The following is a 19790-nucleotide window of genomic DNA, read 5'->3' on the forward strand; positions in this document are numbered from 1 at the left end:
TACAAACGTGCTCCAAAAATGCCTTTCTGGCTGCTCCAAGCCTGCTACAAAAGGCACTTTTGCCTGGTCCCAGGACTGCTCCCAAACCCATGGACCCTGTTCCACCCCTGAACTCTCACTGCACCACATGCACACGAGGCAGGTTCCACTGCCAGGGCACCTGGCCTTTGTTTGAAAAAAAAATTGACAAACTCCGCCCGAACCCCGGCAGCCCTTTGGGCACTCTTTCGCGCTTTTGCTCCTTGCGTCCGTCTGCCGCTGACATTCCACCTAACATTGCGACTACTTCGGAACTAAACAAACGTGCTGTATCAGGGATCATGCTAGGCACAGCGGCTGGATGCACAGAGGATGACAGTACGGAGAGAATGTTAGCACATAGAAATCAGACTTCTGGCTCACGTGACCTCATCCCTTCGTGTTTGTGCAATATGCTGCACTTATTGTCTCAAAAGAGTTTCACAGAATGCAAGGGTGAAGTCTTCACCCGACGTCCGTCCTCAACACCGAGCCTGTTGAATCTAACTGCGGAAATGACACCAGGCTCGGCGTTGATCCGTTGAACCTGAAGTTGCCCCGCTCAAGTGTTACTTTCCGAACTTTCATTTTTGTCTACCCTGGCACTGACTGGCATCATGCAAGCTGTCCTCACTAGCTGTTTTACGTACACCGTGCTCGCAGGCCCCAACATATGCAAAGGAAAAGCTCCACATTGTGATACACCAAGCCTACAATGCAGCCCTGGAGCTTCCCCAAAGATGACCGCACGAAAACACCAACAGCTTGATGTCAATAATACATGGGCGGGACTACAAGAATCCTATCCCGCCTCCAATTCCCACACTCACACCAGCAGGCAGAGCCACGTTCAGCTACACGCCGCTACCATTACGCAGGGAGAAGCAGCACGTACGCCACTCACCGACACTCCGCCACAGTCCCTCAGCCCGTGTCCCCAAGAAACAAGCACCACATTTAGAGGAATGCAGCTGGAGAAGCCCCGATACGAGCCGTCAAATCTAATACCACGTCTTCCAGGGCTCCTCCTTCACTCGCTACACGGACACTTCTTCATACCCACAAAACATCACGAGTCATTCCACTCTGTGAATTTGAATGACCCGAAAAGTTGCGATGGCACAGAATTTCGAACAAAGGTGCGAACCCGGCGTATTGATAGATTCTGCTTTTTCCGTAAACATCCACTCCTGAAGCTCGTTCTACAATTGATGTATATATTTTGCTTTGCCAAAGTCTTTCCCCAATGGTTTACCTTATAGTTGTAGTACAGGCTTCCCGACTTCCTGGGGCACTCTATCTGGACGTGCTTGCCATCCATTGCCCCGAGGGAGTTTGGAAACTCCCACCGCTGCCAGTAGCCACTGGCAACGTCCCTCCACACTCTCTCTGACGGGGGCGCCTGCAACAAAAGATAAGATGTGCTGTGCTAAATACTACATGCAAAGCGAGGTGAAAATGTGGGTTTTGCTTTAGTGCATGTTGAAAGAAAGGAGAACGTTCGACAGTTCACCTTTGCTTTGTGAATTATTTTTTTTTCTGCATGTACCCATATTAATCTTTGCAGTTTTCCGTCTATTTTTCCCGGAAGTTTGCTAATCAGCATAAAATTATATATACACATATAAACACCGGATCCATTTGGAAGTGTAGTCTATTCCTGCTGAGTGATGGCCAGATGAAAGACCCGTGATGACAAGGCACATTCTGAAGAGCACAATCATCAGGGCCACCATAAAAGAGCAGGGGGGGTGGCAGAGTTGTTTGATTAAAATAAGGTAAGGTACTTCGGTATGTTAACGTGTGGGACGCATTCGCCCTGATCGGTGAGAAGCTTGCTGTCCGTCAGGATAAGTGCATTTCACTGGACTAGACGCGACACCGCAGAGTTCACTATTCATACCTTCATGTATATGGGAGACAGCTCCTCCCACAGCACCAGGCAAGTCAGGTGGATGGCCTGCCTCGCAGTTTCTTTCCCGACATGGAATGCCATGGCGACGTCGGGGATGCGCATTCCCGAGGAAAGGTACCTGCAACGAGTATACAGGGAGTGCATAACTCTGGTATGTATAATAAAATACTTGTTCACAAAACAATCTGCTATTCCAAGGCCATGGGCTCACCGCAGGGTCAGAGCGAGGCGCTCTTCAGACGACAGTGGTTCCCTGCAGAGCCACTCCTTCGTCAGCCTCTCGCCGACTAGACTGTGAAGGGCATCGAAAGTCTTTCGTCGAAAGCTGTAGAACAGCCCCGGGTCGCCATCCTTCATGACTTGCATCTGTAAAGACGTTTGGAAAACCAATGAACATGTGTAACGGAATTTCGAAAAACGAGTGGTGAACCTACCGCTGTGAAGTATTCGCTTTCCAAGGTGCGCTTACGCCAAATTGGTCGCACCCAGCAACTGCGATTGCTTTCGGAAAGTTGCCGGAGAATTAGCAAGGCCTTCAGCCTGGCAACACGATTTCTGCGCTCCATAGCCAGCATAATGAAATCCACGCACCTCTGTTAAGACATAAAACGACAAAAGCGACGGCAAGACCCTTTTGGTGCCTTTTTGCTCACGCACGCTCATTCTGCGCAAGCGCGAAGTACGGAACTGCGGACCTGTCGTAGTGTAAAATGAACTGATAATTACTATTCAAAAAACGTCACCGACTACATTTTCATTAAATTACAGCTAGGGGATGTAATAGTACATTGTATTTACATATCTTTTTCGCATTCGTTACCATCCTGTAAACAAAAAGCATTCTCGCCCCGCTCGCTTGGTTGCCAACGGCCGGGCGACAACCTGTCGCTTGTCGCTGCATGTGGTTGCATCAGCGGGTGCAAAGCCAAGCGGCAGCGACAACTTGTCGCTATCGCTTGTCGCGTCGCTAGCAAAAATCGCTCCATGTGGTTACACCTTTAGCGTCTTGAACAGCTGAGTGCTTGCGTGTAATGGATAGAGAAGTTACATACATTGCAATTTCCAGATTTCAACATAAAAGCAACACCTGGCTGTGGCTGGATTCATTAATTTCGTTCCGGTGAATCTCCTAGCCCAAAATAGGTGAAGTATTTTAATACCTACATTCTTATATCTGAATATGAGGTACCTTTTTGGTGAATTGACAAAAGTATGCCTGAAATGTTTGTAAATCGGAAAAAATATGTATCTCAGAATCCGTATTTCGCAGTTAAAGTACACGTATTGCTACATTTCTATTCCGACATACTGATTGGAGTATCTTGGCCCCGCCCTGGTATGAGAATGTCCACATGAGCAAGAAATGCTAGTTAACTCCCCTAAAAGTATGCTAACACAGTTTGAACATACCTGGAATCTTGAAGAGACCCGAGAAGGGTGATCCTTCGTGCGTTTTCTTGATCTCCTCCGCGGTCATTACCGTAAAAGCTTCTCTCCTGCGTTTCGAAGGAGGGTCGTCTACAGTTCCGTTCTGGAGCCTGAAACTGATGTCTTCCAGTAAGGCTGGCTCCATATTCCGTCTCATGCCCCGATTCCACTGTGTGGCCGTGTCTGTACAGCTTGCTGCTGTTAGACCCAGTGGAACAGCCACCTTTACCTTCCAGAGCATGGCTCCGACATTGCTGCACGACCTGCCCTTTCCTGTCATTCAGGACCAGCCATCCTGGCCACTTTTCTTTACACACACCCAGGCGATCCTGGCTGTAGAATTCACAGCCTGCGATGGGCACAGAGTTCCTTTGACGTAGCTCAAATCTTCGGAAATCTTGTGCAGCAGCAACTCGCTCACCCAGCCGCTCAGCACATAGTTGTATGCATCCGAAGATTTGTAGTTCTTATTGGCTTGCAGGTCACAGACTTTGGATTGGATGAGATATTAGAGCACATCTGGTGCTTGCACTCAGGGCCATTGACGGCTCGATCCACATTGTCCCCCAAGTTGCATCATTTTCTACACCATCGTTGGTCTTCTTTGGAACAATTTTGAGGACCCTTTGCTATGAATTATTTGTCTGTATTACGTTTCTTTTCTGGCTAGGTTGTGTATAAGTAGCAAAAGTTTGTCACGAAAAGGTAGTTGGAAGTGTGTGTCCATATTTGTAGTTTCTTGTCGTCGTCCTCGTCTGTTGAGCACCGCACGTTTTCTTTAACATCTGCCTGCTTTCACTCCTTTCATAAAATTTTTGTATTAAAAGTTGCTGTCGAAGGGATTTTAAATTCTGAAGCGACTGTTCTTAGTGAGGCGTACAAGCGTAATTAGCTATCCTGGAGCCTTTTTTTTCGTAGCTATGCGGAACAATAGATAAAAAAAACTCCGTTCATACCAACTGTAGTCCTTTGCGACGTCGCGTGATAATAAGTAAGATGCAGGATGTTTGCTGCTGTGTTGCGTCCCCTCCCCGGACCATCATGTGCTTTCGCTGACAAAAGTAGCAGCCGGAAAAATAGCAACCTAACACTGAAAATTCCACAAGAAGGTTTCAAAGAGCCGCTTATAAAGCATTGCATACATTCAGTAAAGTAATAGAAAACAAGGTACTAGCCTACTGGTGCCTTACTAGCACACACGTGTTCTTGCGGAATAAGTGGTAATACAGTGAACTCTTCTTAATACGAACTCGAAGGGACCGTGATAATTTGTTCATCTTATGAGAAGTTGTCTTATCAGAAGCCCTCCCGAAAAACGAATTAGCAACACGCCCCAGCGCAATGCAAATATTTTGCTTCATGACTGTGAAGGAAGTAGACATACAATACAGGCAAAATACAAGAAAAATTCAAGTGCGCAACTTGGAAATGCAGCAGAGAGAGAGAGGTCGCTTTGTTTCAGTGGTGAAGCTGTGGGACTTGCGACGTGAACTCGTATGATCTCGCTGATAAACAGCATTGTTCAGGAGGGCTGCTACGTTCGCAGAAGCTAGTCTCCATTGTCGCTGTTTGTTACTTTTTTATATTCCCAGTTTTGCGCCTCTCCTCCAAAGCAGAACGGCCACAAAACTCGCCCTGGCGATTTTCTTCCTTTGTTTTGCAGCTGGCTGCGCGGGTTCAAGGGTTGGAGGAGTGGTAGGTTTATCCAAGTGTCTTTTTTTTCTCGCTCCCTCCTTTCCTCTGTAGTGCAAATTCACTTTGCACTGTGCTTCCTTTTTACTTTTCTTTCTGGTTGTGTGAATGCCCCACCGTACCGTGCCAAGACTTCCATTTTCGCAACCCAAAATGGCCAGTAGTGGTGGTCACCCCGAAAGGTGTTCGTCTTACCCGATGAGCATGTGCAAGGCTGTTCCGCTTAATTAAGTGGATTTTTTTTTGCAATGGGGCTATGCAAAACCAAACAAACGTTCCAATGGTTTTCGGCATCAGTGAGAATTCGTCTTAACCGAGTTTGTCTTAACGAGAGTTCACTGTATTAGAGCTAACAGTGTGCAAGGTTGGCGTGCTTGCAGTTTAAAGCTTTGCTTCGCATTGGGTTCAAATTGCTGCTCATATTGCACCGTATAAGCAGCTATCAGGGATGGAAGGTCAGGCAGTCATGTTTACAGAATCTGCACCGGACTGTGTCATCAGGATGGCAAAGTACTCCGAATGAGCCTGCTGTGCAGCTTGCTATTATTGAGTGTGCACAGTTCTTTTCAAATAAACCAAGAAAACGCAATGACAGGTAAGAATTCAAGCAGCAGTGTTTTATCAATGCCTTATCCATATAGTACACAGCTGTCTTAAAGCAAATGTTGCAGGGATAACTCATGTTAACATGTTTGACACACTTTGACATCTATTTAAATTGAAAGGCAGTGCCAAACCTTCGTTTCTCAGGCCCACTTGTGGCCCTGGTGCTTTTTTCTCTTATGGTTTTGCAGCCAGCCGTGGACAGGGTAGCCACACATCCAGGCCGACACAGCAAGTTTTTCGTTACTTGGCTGACTGCATAGCCGAAAACATACCGAAACCCCTCGTCAACAACCATGTTTTCCAGGGTTTCAGGCGTTGCGTGAAAGATCACAACACTGCACGACTGTTGCTTGCTCTGAATACCCACTAGTGACACACCATTTGCACGCAGAAACTGCGAGAGTGCTGCACTGCGCAGTGCTCACTTAAACTTGTGCGGTAAGGGCACAGCATTGTTCATCCTTATCGTTGAAAAGACAATTATTTGTTCTCAAACATGTTTAAGCGAGGATGGCTAGCTTGTGTCCTGTACTTTGAAAAAAAATAAACCGGCACCAATAACTGCCATCCTTTGTAACACAGCAGCGAAGGCACGGGTGCTTACTGAGTATTATTTTGATCAGAAACAGATTGCAATGTATGTAGTTACGTCCAGTGAGTAAAAGCATTTAGGTGAGTTACGACTAAATTCTGAACTTGTTTTCTTGTTTCCTTCTCATTCCTGTTACGAAAATTTATGCTACAAGATTGGAAACCTTATGAAGGTAAAGTTGAAATACAACAGCTGCAAATCGCAAAATGATGCGCTTGTACCGAAGCCCCACTGTCGCCATTCACGGCCGCGTTTTTAAAGAAAAATTTACTTCTACTAAGTTGTCTATCAGATATTTTTCGAATGTTTTACAGAACAAGCATATCACAGCTTTGTTTTCGCAGTTTAAGTTACTGCCAAAGAACCTGAAAGCAGTGAAAGCCAGTATTGTGTGTGCAGTACGAATGTACTCGTCAGTGACACTTACACAGCAATACTGATGTAGTAATATGCATTCAAGGATGATACTGGCAGCCAGCTGAAATCTGATAAGTACTGCGCGCTTTATTTATCCCACCATGTTCACAGATTTTGGTTTTGCTCTTACACCAGTCGATATACACACCCTGGTAACACAAATACCAGATGAGGTCAAGCTTTTCATGCATGTACGTACCTCGCAAAGCTTGGAATGCTTCTTAGGCTGGAAACTTGCTCGTCCAATACGTTGCAGCCAGACGTCCAGTCTCTTGGTGTCGTGTTTTGCAAAAGGTAAGGAGGAAAGACTTTCCCTTGTTTGACCATGTCGAGCAGCCGGGGGCGCAACACCACGACGGCATTGTTCACAACGCACCAAACTCAAGCGAAGGACTCGCACGGGTCGGGCTCAGTCACGGAGGAGCCGCAACAACTGTTTGTATCTCACCGTATCTAAAAAACAGCCTACTTGAGCGTACAAAGTGACGTAAGAGTGCCAGTAAACATGGGGGCCGCCATGTCTCTGGGGGTTCTTGGCGAAAGAAAGCAGATATTCTGAATCCTGTGGTACTGGAATGCGCAGTTGCAGAAGCGGAAGTAGGTGGCGGCGGAAGCGGAACTCGGCGGCGGCACTCTTCAAAGGATGGCACCACTTAAAAATTTACACCATCTTCCCGCAAGGGGAACCATGGGGTAGATGCGACGCATCGGGGGTTGCCGTTGCATTTCCGTTATGTTAGCGATGTCAGCGTGTGGATTGCTGTTGTTGTGTATCCTATTTACGCAGCATGTTCACCCCCGATGCGTCGCATATACCCCATGGTTCCCCTCGCGGGAACCATGGTGTAAATTTTTTAACCGAGCGCAAGCTGCGCACTAACGCGCAGCTGGCACGGCGACGGGAGCGAGCGCAGCCGAGCGCAAGCTGCACGCTGACGCACAGATGGCGCTGTGGTGAGAGCGGCGGAGCACGCAGCTGCCGCGGCGAGGAGAATGGGGGAGGGATGCGGACTACTAGAGCACTGCACGGGCCTGATTTTAAGGCCCGAGCCCGCCTTGTGAAGCCCGACCCGGGCCCGTAACACCGAGCCCGGGCCCGGCCCGGGCATTCATAAGTGAGCCTAGCCCGGGCCCGTCGTCTCAAGCCCAGGCCCGGCCCGGGCCCGTCGTCTCAAGCCCAGGCCCGGCCCGGGCCCGTCGTCTCAATCCCAGGCCCGGCCCGGGCCCGTCGTCTCAAGCCCACGCTCAGCCCGGGCACGGTCTTTTTTTTTTTTTTTTTTTTTTGAGCCTAGGGAGGGCCCGCATGTGTGTGACCAGGCCTGGTCTTAACGTCGAAGAAAATTTGTTTATTATATTTGGTCGAGTGTCTTCGTAGGCAATAAAGCCTCACTTTAGATAGCCGAAGTCTGTATACCGCATGTGGGTAGTCGAACCCGTGCACGAGTCTCCGGATTCCGCTGGGGCTAGTGAACGGCGCATAGCACTTTCTCTAGCGAAGCTAGCAGGCGTTTTCTGCTATGCCGTACATTAGCCCACAGTGGAGGCGGCAGGAGCAGCGTGCATACAAAACAAAACTGTCTTAATAAGAACGGTAGTGGAAATGTTGAGTTAGTCCTAAATTTCCCTCAAGTATGCTCATGAAAAAGCTTGTTGGGCGAGTTTGGGCATATAGTTGTAAGCAGGCTTCAGGCAACAAAGACAACAGGCAAAGAGAGAAAGTATTTGCCATTTGTGCTGTACTGTCCGGTCACCTGGGCTTTGGCATCACTCGCTTGTGGCTTATTTTCATATCTGCTTTGTGGAAAAGCTGACAAATGATACATTATGCTTTGTATGTAGATCAATAAATTTCGTGGTTGGGGCAGATGCAGACGAGGTGCTCCAGAGTCCCCATTTCCGAACAGTCCGCACATGTAGGGGAGTCCTTGCGCCCGTGTCAGTGCAGGTGCTCCGCCACATTGCAGCAATTGAACCGCATGCAGAGCAGAAGGCAGCGAGCATCCCTGCGGATGTGTGCACGCAGTGGCCATGGCACCAGGCCACTCACAACCTGGTGGTCGGGTTGCATCGTCCACATAATGTGAGCCAGGGCGCTGCTGGACTTGTCAGCGGCAGTGATGTCCAGGGAAACTGGGGTGCCTTCCTATCGGCCTGCTCGGTCAGGGCATCCTCGTTGCCCCTGATGCTGAAATTGCCTGTCATGTAGTGGAGTCGCAGGTCGCAAGCTTGGGAGGCCACAGTGTGCAGCTTGGCCTTAAGGGAGCGCCCGTATAGACACTGCTGTTCTGGGCTGGTTAGCTGCGTGCAGCCGCTGCGGCACAGGCCTGCAATCTGTGATCATGACCGCACCGGGGTTGCGCTGCAGCCGTTCTCTAGGAGGACGTTGGCCACCGGGTGCAGTCCAGCCAACTCTGCTAGTGTGGTGAACTCCGAAGTATTTTGAACTGCTGCAGACTTCACTCCTCATCGCAGCAAGCGTGCCTCTACACTTCACTGTTCCCATCAAGGCTTCTCGTCTCCCGGGCGCAGCATGACAGCACGTGTGTTGTTTGTGATGGGATCGACCACAGTGGGACTACTCTTTTTTTACTTTTTCCTCATCTTTTATTCCTTGCTTTTTTGTCTATTCTATTCTGCTTCCCACCCTATTTTCACCCTCTGGCTGGGTAGAATGTAGGTGAACTCCCCTGAGAGTTCATAATATCCCCACTACATTTCTTTGTCTTCGTTTAGAAAATGAATCCTTCCTTCCCCCCTCCTGTGTTGAGTAGTTGAAGGGCAGGTGGCAGCCCCTGCTGGCTCCCAGTGCAAGCTCCACACATGCAACTGCCGCCTAGCCCATGCTGCGCCTGATGGAGCCTTCCATGAAAAGATGCAGGTGACCGGTCAGCTCGTCATGCAGCAGGGCGGTCGCCTCGTGGCAAATGGCCTGGGGCGGTGTGGTCTACTTGTCTGGTGTGGACCCTGAGAAGGGTCGTGGCTCTCCGCATGCTCTCCCCGGTGTTTGGTGGTGGTGGCTCCTGGCAAGGTCTGTTCGGCACCTCGATGCCCTCGAAGATCGTCAGCAGCACCCCCACATGTGAATTAGATAGGCTGTTGAACTTCTGCAGGACCAGCCCCATTATATGCAGGCACTGGATGTGCCGCAGCCCTGTCTGCAAGGCCCGCATCTGGACGGGCCCGTCCTAGCGCTCACCTCGGTGTAGGTGCCCGCCACCGGGGACATGGAGGGGAGCCAGAGACAGATGGCGCGATGCTGGTGTACCTGGCGTTGGCTGCAGGAAAGTTCATGGTGAGTGCAGGCCTAGCCCGTCTTGAGTGCATCATGGATTGGCATGGTGTCTTCTGGGAGTGGCAGAGTGGGACAACGGCCATCGCATACGCTGGCTGAATAGAGGCACGAAAAAGATGGGTGAGACAACAGCACGACATTCTTCCGTGTGCCCGTGCATCCAGTAGCTTGTGAGCCAAGGCGTTCCGGGCTGTTACTGTGTTAACGAGATGACAAGTCAATTCCCGCACACGTAGTTGCAGAACGGCACAAATGTGGCACGAATGTCTACAGGCACACCCGTTTAAGCTCAGTGAGTGTCACCACGGCCTCCCCTGCTATCGCAGATGCAAGATGGCCGACAAACGCCACAGTCATACAGGACAAGTACAGGTGCGCAGAATTCTTCAGTGACGCATCAAAAATTTTTTCTACTGTCTGTACATGTAAGCTGAGCGTTACATGTGGCCACACACATGTAATGCACTCCCACCTGCTCACCCGATCTTCACGAACCATGTGGAGCAGGTGTGGGAGGGACCTATCCGTAGTCCACATACTAATCACATGCAAGGCACTTGACACAACACGACACAAACAGTTCCCTGAGTTATACAAACGACACATTCATTTGAACCCATCATACTCATACTTTTTAGCCGACGAAGCCATGTTTTGTAGTCAATGTGTTAAGTTTTTAGCGGAGGTAAAATTTCTGCAGCTCTTGTCATATAACGTGTGGTCATCGTGGCCCTATACACCAGCCATCTCCATTGTATTTTGTTGTGTCACTTATACTTTTACTCGCAGGTTTTAGTTTTTATGGCCTCATCAAAAATTCAGTAACTTCTTCTCTGGTGCTCTTGGTCCTTGTTGGCCTTGCGTCATTATGCACCAACCACCATCATCATCATCATCAGCCACGGTTGTGTTACGGTGCCCGTCTGCCGATCGTAACAGTGGTCAGTGCTGGAGGGATGTCCTCGCCCGTGCTTCCTAGGATTTGCATTCCCGGAGGGTTCGGCCGCTGTCCAAATATTTGATTGGTGCTTACCACTACGATTTCGGGCAAACCTGCCACCTGCTGTTTTATGATTCAGAGGCAGACTGCACATGGCTGATCAGCTGATGACTGTAGCGACTGCATTTTCTACATGACCTTGCCATTTGTGTGCAAGTGCTGCAAAGAAATTTTACTCTGTATTGCTGACTGACTGTACTATGACTGTATCTTACAGTATGAATAATTACATGTTATAAACTAAATGGAATAAACACTTAATTGCAGATAGAGACATGTCTGTGTTAGTGTCTGCAACCCTTTGGAGGGCCACACCTTCCAAAAAAGCACACTACTGAATTTCGATGAAGTTATAAATGCAGTCCTCTCTCGTGTGGTACTTCTTGACTGCTGCTAATATGTCCTTTTCAGTTGTCACTTGTATGCTGTGAAAAAACAAATGGACTAGTATCTTCCAAAGTTGCAGGAACAGAACTGAGAAGACATAAGGCAGTCATTTTTGCTGAGCAAAAACCCTAAAATGTACAGCGAGACAAAATTTCTCGGTACTTTAAAAATTTAACACTCTGAAGCTAAATGGGCCTTTTAAAAAATGCTGATTATCATTTAAATGAACGATTCGCTTAAAACACTTAAAGGAACGATCATTATCATTTCTGGTAAATTGGCAATCCTTCGATGTATTCCTCTCTGCAAAAGGCACACAATCTGCGTTCCAAAAGGCTACCAGGGGCTACGAGGCTACCAGCCACCAGAAGCAGTCATTTGCGATACATCTACAATTTTTTTCTCACAAAGTACATCCGGGGCAATGGAGTTCTCTAATTCTGGTGGGCACATAACTAGTGAGAAAAACAAGAAAACCAAATTGGAAATGCATGTACTTCTTTGATCTTCCCTAGAATCTTCCCTGTGAAATCTCATCAGAAAAATTGATTGAGGATAAAACTTACCTTTCGAGCAAATGTCAAAAACTGGACATCCTTCCTCTATGAAGACAATTATAGAGAATGGTCCTGAGTGTTGTGTGGAGTGCCAAGACACTTGCAGAAAAGCATGTGTGCTGGTTCTATATCCAACTGAACTGGGCAGGCAACTGTTCTAACAATGGTTGGTTTTGCCTGGGTAAGCAGGAAGATTGTTCTAAAACAAATTAGTTAAAAGTGGCTCTCACTCTTGTCTATTTAAAAGTTTACCCACTAATATTGCCACCCTCCTTCCCCCATCTTTTTTTTACAGCTCCGCTGCACAGAAGATATCGGGACCTGGACAAGATACCTATTCCAGCTGTACCGAAGAAATGAATGTGTTCTGCAGCAGACTGCAAATAGACGACAAATTGTAAGCAATGTTTAATAAACGAATTTTGCTGTCAACTGAGCTGGTGGTGTTGTGCGGGCTCACTTTCGTATGGGTTCAGTGGCCCCAATGCAGTGGGCTTCGTGACGCTGCGTCATCTGGTTGCGCTGCAGTCGTCGACCGGTCTCAATACAGTGACCATACTATGGCTGAACTTCAAGTACCATAGCCTGCCTGAACGTCGATGTCTTTTGTCAGCCGCCTTGTGGTAGCTGTAGTCCATCTGGAGTCAGACCACCATATCCCGGCTGTCCTCCGGTGGCCTGCCACATACTGGTGGTGGTTGAATAGCGGAGCCCTACGGCTGCAGTATGGCCGCATGAAAAGGCTGTCCACTAGCCTACAGAGACTGGCTGTTAGATAGCCATGGGAGTACAGGCTGGACATGGTAAAGGCCCACATTAGTACTTGCACATAAAAGTTGTACTTGCACATCAATAAGTGTAAAGTAGCTGACATATGGAAGTGTAAAAGAATGGAGGTAGCCTGAAAGCAGTGAAGAGGCGTCTTGGTGTGGGGAAAAATCAGATGTATGCACTTAAATACAAGCAACGCAATGTCGTCACAAATAGGGATATAGCAGTAGCCGAGGAGTTCTATAGGGATCTGTACAGTAGCCGGGACATCCACGATAATGCCGAACGACAAAGTAGTTCAGAGGAGATAGACATGCCACCAGTAACAACCGAAGAAGTAAGGAAGGCTTTGAAAGAAATGAAAGGGGAAAAGCACCTGGTAAGGATCAGATAACAACAGACCTTTTAAACAATGGCGAAGAAATTGTACTTGAAAAACTGGCAAACCTGTATACGCAGTGCCTAATGACCGCAAGCGTACTGTAACCTTGGAAAAACGCGAACATCATCCTAATGTAGAGGAAAGGGGACATGAAGGACTCGAAAAATTACACGCCGATCAGCTTACTGTGAGTCGTCTACAAGATACTTACCAAGGTAATCGCTAACAGAATTTCTTCAACCTTAGATTTCAGTCAACCTGAAGAACAAGCAGGGTTCTGGAAAGGCTATTAAACAATGAAACATTCACACGGTAAATCAGGTGATAGGGAAGTGCGCTGAGTATACTGAACCCCTATATATAGCCTTCATAGATTATGAGAAAGCATTTGACTCGGTCGAAACTTCAGCAGTCATTCAGGCATTACGGAACCAAGGTGTAGAGCATTACGTAAAAATACTAGAGGATATCTACAATGTGTCTATAGCAACCATCATCCTCCATAAGGAGAGCAGTAAAATACATATAAGGAAGGGCGTCAGACAAGAAGACACGATCTCTCCAATGTTGTTCACAGCATGTTTACAAGAAGTATTCAGAACGTTGGAGTTGGAACAGGTGGGAGTAAGGGTTAATGGAGCATACCTCAGTAACCTCAGATTTGCTGATGACGTTGCCTTGCTAAGTAACTCTGGAGATGAAGTGCAAAGCATGCATTTTGCACAGGACAGAGTAGAACCATGGGCCTGAAAATTAATATGCAGAACACCAAAGTAATGATCAATAACCTCAGGACAGCACAGCGGTTTGAGATAGGTAGTTAGGAAATGGAAGTGGTAAGCGAATATATCTACTTAAGTCAAGTTGTGACCCCGGATCCCAACCATCAAATAACTTTGTGTCTGGCGCTCTTTGCCCATGTCGGCCTTGTGCCAATAAAATCAAACCATCATCGTCATCGGATCCCAACCATGAGGCAGAGGTAATTAGAAGGATAAGACTGGAGACATTCTCAAAGAATGGCAGCCTGCCATTGTCCCTGAAGGAGAAAGTGTATGACATCTGCATTTTACCGGTACTTACCTACGGGGCAGAAACTTGTAGCCTCACTAAGAGGATTCAACTTAAATTGAGAAACGACTCAGTGGGCAATGTAGTGGAAGATGATAGGTGTAATATTGAGTGACAAGAAGAGAGCGGAGTGGGTCAGGGAACAAATGCGTGTTAAGGACATAGTAGAAATTAAGAAACGGACGTGGGCGGGGCATGTAATGCGAAGGCATCTGCGATAACCGTTGGTCATTAAGCGTAACAGAGTGGATCCCTAGATAAGGCAAGTCCTGCAGAGGGCGGCAGAAAATTAGATGGGCAGATGACGTCAAGAAGTTTGCGGGGATAAATTGGTCGCAGTTAGCACAGGACCGGGGTATTTGGAGATTAATGGTAGAGGCGTTTGCCCTGCAGTGGGCGTAGGTAGGCTGGTGATGATGATAAAAGTTTTGCCTCGGTGAGCCACTGAAAAGCACAATACAAATTTTTAGCGGCTTACCCAGGCAGCAAAACAAGAAGTGGAAGTGACCTGAAAGGAATAAAGGCGCCTAGTATTTCGTTTATAATTCACAAATTTGCCTTAAGTAAATACCACGCGTGATAAAAGGAAACTTGTTGAACCAAACAATTAATGAAAAATTAACTCCTGGGGGATTTGAACCTGGTTCATGTGAGGGATAGCAAGAAGCAACCTTTATACCACAAACCATACAGTCTGAATGCGTTTAAACACAGATGGCACCACGCATCGTCATGTGTGGGCCCCTACGAGATATGTTTTTGTGAATGCGCAGCCCAGGCATGCCTGAATCTAGCGGCCGAGAGCGTGTGCATGCAGGGAGTGCTTGTGTCCAATGATCCAGCACACTACTGCGGGGCACTGAACTACGCCATCTATCAGTCGCGATTTCAATGATAGTGACAGGAAAATACAAGCTTTGCTTGAACGAAGATTTCTTTCATTATTCTAGAACTCCTTAATAAAGACAGATTTCATGTTTTTAGTACATAGGATATGATTTTATTGGTCTTTTGTTTATTTTATCAGGGACGTTAAACTAGAAAACTTTCACCAGCAATGCCAACTGAAGCCAAAGCTACAATCCTGTTTAATAGGCAGTTTCTCATTTTCTGTAGCATTATACTGCTGGCCACTGCTTTGCTCGATACTGAAAAGCATACTGCGGGGGCCGCTGCTCCTGTCACAGTTAAAATGACCAGAAATTGACACAGAGTGACCCTCTCTATGTGTTGTCTTTTGAACATTGATGCTCTCAACAGTATTGCTTTGAGCTACGCACGGGCCACCTTGAGTAATCTTGGTGACGGTGTTGCCGACACCGCATACCCCCAGCCCCCATACCCACGCTGTAACCGACCGTGGTAATGAGTTCTAAGGTGAAGGGCAGAAACCACAAACGGCTGTCGGAGCCCAGGTCAAGCTGCGGCGGATGGGCTCCCAGTCTGTTTCCAGGCAGGGAGCTCCGGGACCTCTTCAGCTATCAGGGTAAGGCTGACGAAGAAAGTACCCCCGTCCCCTGCTTTTATACATGCTGTATGGTTTTTTCAAAATTCCCCCAACCCAATGATTGGCCCCCTCAAAGGGGCCGCACCGAAGTATCTTTTCCACCCCTTCCGACTATGACAATCTGAAAACTTGATAAGTACCCCCAATTCTTGGTAATTGAATCCCTCGAACAAGCCAGGCCTATAGCTTCACAGTCCGTGTTCTTGATTTCGAAGCTTCGGGAAAGTATTGTAGCTGAATTATATAAAGCTACGAAACAAAGAACAGGTGAAATCTTGGTGTAGGTACATAGTGAGCAGCAGGCCACAAAACTCTTGAAGCAGACCTGTATTGCCGATGTTGACATCAAGGTCACCCCCCAACAGTAGTCTCAACAGCTCGCAGGGCGCCATCTCGGAGCCAGATCTTGCAAATAAGACAGAGGCCGATCTTCTTGAAGGCCTGAGAAGTCGAGGTGTGACGGCAGCCAAGCGCATCACAATTAGGAGAGAAGATAAGGTAGTACCAACTAGACATCATTTTGACATTTGACCGTTTCATTCTTCCTGACCACATCAATGCCGGTTTCGTCCGGAGCTCCGTCCCCCCGGACAGGGCAGCTTGAGTAATTTTGGTGACGGTGTTGGCGACACCGCGGACCCCGAGCCCCGATACTCGCGCTGCAACCTACCGTGGCTAGGAGTTTTAAGGTGAAGGGCAGAAACCTCAAACGGTGGTCATCGGAGCCCACGTCAAGCTCCGGCGGATGGGCTCCCTGTCTGTTTACCACGCAGGGAGCTCCGTGACCTCTTCAGCTATCAGGGTAAGGCTGACGAAGAAAGTACCCCCGTCCCCTGCTTATATGCTATGCCGTATGGTATTTTCAAACTTCCCCTTCAAACGTGATCGGTCCCTGAAAAGGGGCCCCACCGAAGTATAATTTCCGTCCTTACCAACAATCTCTCTCCCAAAGCCAGCCAACTATCCCCGCTTCCTGTTCATTGAATCTGTAGAAAAAGAAAAGCCTGTTAACTATCTGTCCGTCTTCTTGATCACAAAGTTCATAGAAGGTATAATAGGAAAATCCTAAAAAAGCAAAGAAACACCCCCGGGAACCGTTGGTCAAAGTTAGTACCAAGCAGCAGGCAACAAATCTCCTGACCCAGACATGCATCGCAGATCTTGGTATCACGGTCACGCCCCACCGAAGTCTTAACAGCTCACAGGGCGTGATCTTAGATCCTGACCTCTTGAATGAAACCGAAACCGATCTTCTGGAGGGCCTGAAAAGTCAGGGCGTAACAGCAGTGAGGGGCATAAAAATACGCAGAGAAAACAAAGAAATTTCTACCAAACACCTGATCATAACCTTTGACCCGTCAACACTACCAGAATTCGTTAACGCCAGGGTACATTCGATGTTCAGTTCGGCCATACATCCCTAACCCCCATCGCTGCTTGAAGTGCCAGCGGTTCGGGCACGGAACCAACTATTGCCGCGGCCGTCTGATCTGCGCAAAGTGACCCAGCATGATTACCCATCTGACAATTGTCCATCACCAACCCTCACCTGCGCCAACTGCCAGGTACCACATGCCAGCCGAACGCCAGCCGGGTACGCCACCGAAATGCTACCGTGAACTCCTCATCGAGGTAAAGGACAAGCAGCTGTCCACAAAGCTTCTAGCTCAGACTAGACTGGCTGATCTGTTTAGACACCCCATGCTCCCCAAGCAGCAGAAATTGCCAACTCCAAGCATGGCAAATCATCAGTGGCCAATGTGTCCGAGCTTGGCAATACCTCGGCCGCCATCATCGGCTGGCGCTTGGGAAAGGTGACAAGCCAACAGTTGGCCAAGCTCTGGAAGGCCAATATTGGACAACGCTTGGCAAAGTATGTTGCCATGGACCCCAGGCAACGTTTTTAGATTAGGTTAGGCTAAAAACGTTGACCCCAGGCTATATTCATGCGCATTTTTGGCTTTGTGGCCAGTCCTTATGACCAATGCCTATTTTATGAGTTGCCTCGCGGCCCGATTTCTGCTTTATACATGCCATTGTACAGGAAATTATTTAACGAGTGCGCATTATTTATTTATAGCGCTCTCGTTAAATAATTTTTTGTACAATGACATGTATAAAACAGAAATCGGACCGCGAGACACAATAAACAAACTGCATCAACTTTGCGAAGCAATTACGTGACTTGTCAAAAACAATTGAGCAACACAACACGCCGAGTCTCTCTCTGTAGTTTTTTATTATGCATATCAAATTTACAAGAAACCTGGCTTAACAGTGGCAAGAATACGAACACAAACACGAAAGCAAGCACACACATTAGTCGAGAAAAAATTTAAAAAGCGCTGCTCATGAAGCGCGAACCGATTATGCTTCGTTTAACTGCTTGAGATGCTACAAAACAGAAGCAACTGCTTGAGATGCCTACAAAACAGAAGCATTCAGGTAAATGAAAACAGGACCATTATCCCCGGTAATTCTCCGACCTGCCAAGATCACGATATGTTGTTCAACAGCACTATTGTAGAATAGGCCAGCTTGGAAAACTTGTCTCGGCTGCATCCGCCACTTGTCCACGGGAACACCTTTACGTCGTAGCGCCTGTAATAAGTAAAAAAATAGTTCACTACAATGCTACATACACGTTGCTTACTAAATACAGCACTTTGCACCAGCCTTACCACATGTCCGTGTGAAAATATGTCCGTGCCTAAAGTTCTAGCTTGTTAACACTCGCTATGTAACATAAAACGTACAGACCACGTCAGGCTTGTCTAGGGCAAGCGAGCGCGCGGCTTCGAAGCAGGCTGGCGACATCTGCTGATAGCAGCTTGGTTGGAGATAGCCTGCCATTGCGCTTGCGTGGTTCTCCGACAGGCTCGGGCCAGTCGTCTTTTATCATGGGCCACTCAAACCTACGGACGCCACACCCTGCAAAGGGGAGCTATTGTTATGCAGTGCCAGCCGTAGGCGGTGACACGGGGGTAAGCGCGTAATTTGACGAGGTGGATTATCATCGCAGCCGTTACGTAATCGCACAAAAGCGACGGAAAGCGCTTTAGTGCATTTGTTGCGAGCTTTTCGTTTACAAAACGTGAGGTTTAGAAGGTTATCGCAGGTCGTTTTGTATGATTGCGCTACCGCCGGGGATACTCTGGCCTGTCAGCGATCACGGCTGGCACTGTGGAGGATAAGCGCCCCTCGAGGGTGGTGGCGTCTGCATATTAGAGTGGCACATGCGAAACGACGACCGGCCTGACCATGGAGGAAAGAATACTCAGGAGAGGCCCCTAGCATCCCAATGCATTGCGAAAAGTGTGGAGGAAGTTGCGTCATTTTTCTTGAGCCCATGGACAATGTTGCTTACTTGTTTACAACTGCGGCGGCCAAATTTGGGCAAATAGAACGGACAAATTTTTAAGGCGCTTGGTACGTGGCTGCCTCGCTACGCTTGCAAACCAGCGCAGTCGCTACGACAAACGTTTTTAAATTAGGCCAGTTTGAAAACTCTGCCGTCGGAGGCGTCTGCGTTCGCCATCTCGCCAGCCTGTTGCTATGACGACGACAAACGCTACTTTGCCAGGCTTAAGAGCTCAGAAATCGTCCTTCTATCTCAAAAACGAAGGCCGTTTTTCGATTGAAACTTTAGGTGAGTGTTAGAATGGGCAAATTGAAGGCGAAATCAACAGCTTAGAACATGATATCGCACCGAGGAATCAGCGACGAAGCTGTTTTCGCTTCGAAGTGGGAGGGCAGGGCGACGCCATGTTAGTCAAATCAAACCGGAGACAGCAAAGGATGATGGGATAGAGTGCTGGGCTCCGTGGGCTCGAGTCATGGCGGCACTCGGCTTCACAAATGTGACGTCAGGGCCTCTCCTAACCTTTTCTTTCCTCCATGGGCCTGACCCTGTCTGAGATCCGCGCACGCGCAATGGCAAGCTATCTCTAACCCAGCCGCTATCAGCAGATGTCGCCAGCACGCTCCGAAGCAGCGCGCTCGATTGCCCAGACAAGCCTGACGCGCACTGTACTGCACTATTCATTTCTCAATAGTGCGTTCTACAAGGTAAATATAAATGGTAGCGAAGGTTCGGGCAAAAAGCGGTTCAGAACCTGTTGCCAGCGACATCAGCATGGGGGCTTATGGGAGTGG

General features: G+C 48.1%; 1 long non-coding RNA gene across 1 annotated transcript in view; it reads left to right on the top strand.

Annotated features, from left to right (window-relative positions):
- The window catches only part of LOC144149991 (uncharacterized), a 56238-nt gene extending 43902 nt beyond the window's left edge, over positions 1–12336 (top strand). The window contains exons 3-4 of the long non-coding RNA XR_013318402.1: positions 74–9960; positions 12200–12336. This is a non-coding gene — a long non-coding RNA (uncharacterized LOC144149991). The remainder of the gene's footprint in view (positions 1–73; positions 9961–12199) is intronic.
- The last annotated feature ends 7454 nt before the right edge of the window (positions 12337–19790 follow it).

This window comes from Haemaphysalis longicornis, unplaced genomic scaffold (assembly GCF_048455015.1).
Source record: "Haemaphysalis longicornis isolate Haplotype H1 unplaced genomic scaffold, Haemaphysalis longicornis Haplotype H1 scaffold_8, whole genome shotgun sequence".
Classification (NCBI taxonomy): domain Eukaryota; kingdom Metazoa; phylum Arthropoda; class Arachnida; order Ixodida; family Ixodidae; genus Haemaphysalis; species Haemaphysalis longicornis.